Below are 774 nucleotides of genomic sequence, written 5' to 3'. Positions count from 1 at the left end.
TTAATATGAGAAAATCAGTCATAGCCATTTACCTCTTTATTTATTTGAATAAATAAAATATTTAATAATTGGAGTGTCACCATTGTGTACGTTTCTGTTGAAATCCAGTTGGTAACTGAAAGTTTGAGGACTGTTTCTGCACGATAAATGAGTTATATTACTACCAACTGTGCGACTCCGTGGCTTACATTATAAAACTTTAGCTGTGAACTAATAATTACTTTATATGAAAATGAATATTGGAGTTCTTGTTTGAACAGGAGTTCTCAAAAGATTCTTCCAAGTTACAGCCATAAAATCTTTTCAGGTAAAATAATTTCTTTTTTTTTTCTTTTTGGAAGTATAACACTGGGAAACTTTGCTGCCCCTTAGTATATTCTTGTTTGACTGAGTGGAGGTTTTTCTTTAAAGAACGTGATGTTTGTGTTATCCTCTGCTCCCACATGGCACACTTTGCCAAGTGAATGTTTTTTGTGGTAGATGGACGCCTATTAACAACAGTAATTTGTACTTGCACTTTACCATGACTGGTTCTCATTTGAGATTGCATATTATTTATTGCACGCAGAGACAGCATATGGTCTTTATTAGATGTTTCATGCTCATTCAGAGTAAAACTGAATAGCATACTAATAGTTTTTAAAGACATACTTGTACTAGGAAGTTCAGCGCTTGTGTGCGCTGCTTCATTACTTTTTGAGTATCTGTATTCTTCTACTCTGTTCTTTTAAAAATCTATCAAGTGGTTGCTTTATTTCTCCTTTCTATACAGTG

This window comes from Nesoenas mayeri (assembly GCF_963082525.1).
Source record: "Nesoenas mayeri genome assembly, chromosome: 1".
Taxonomy (NCBI): Eukaryota; Metazoa; Chordata; class Aves; order Columbiformes; family Columbidae; genus Nesoenas; species Nesoenas mayeri.
The sequence above is the reverse complement of the archived record's forward strand: the minus strand, read 5'-3'. Positions refer to the sequence as shown.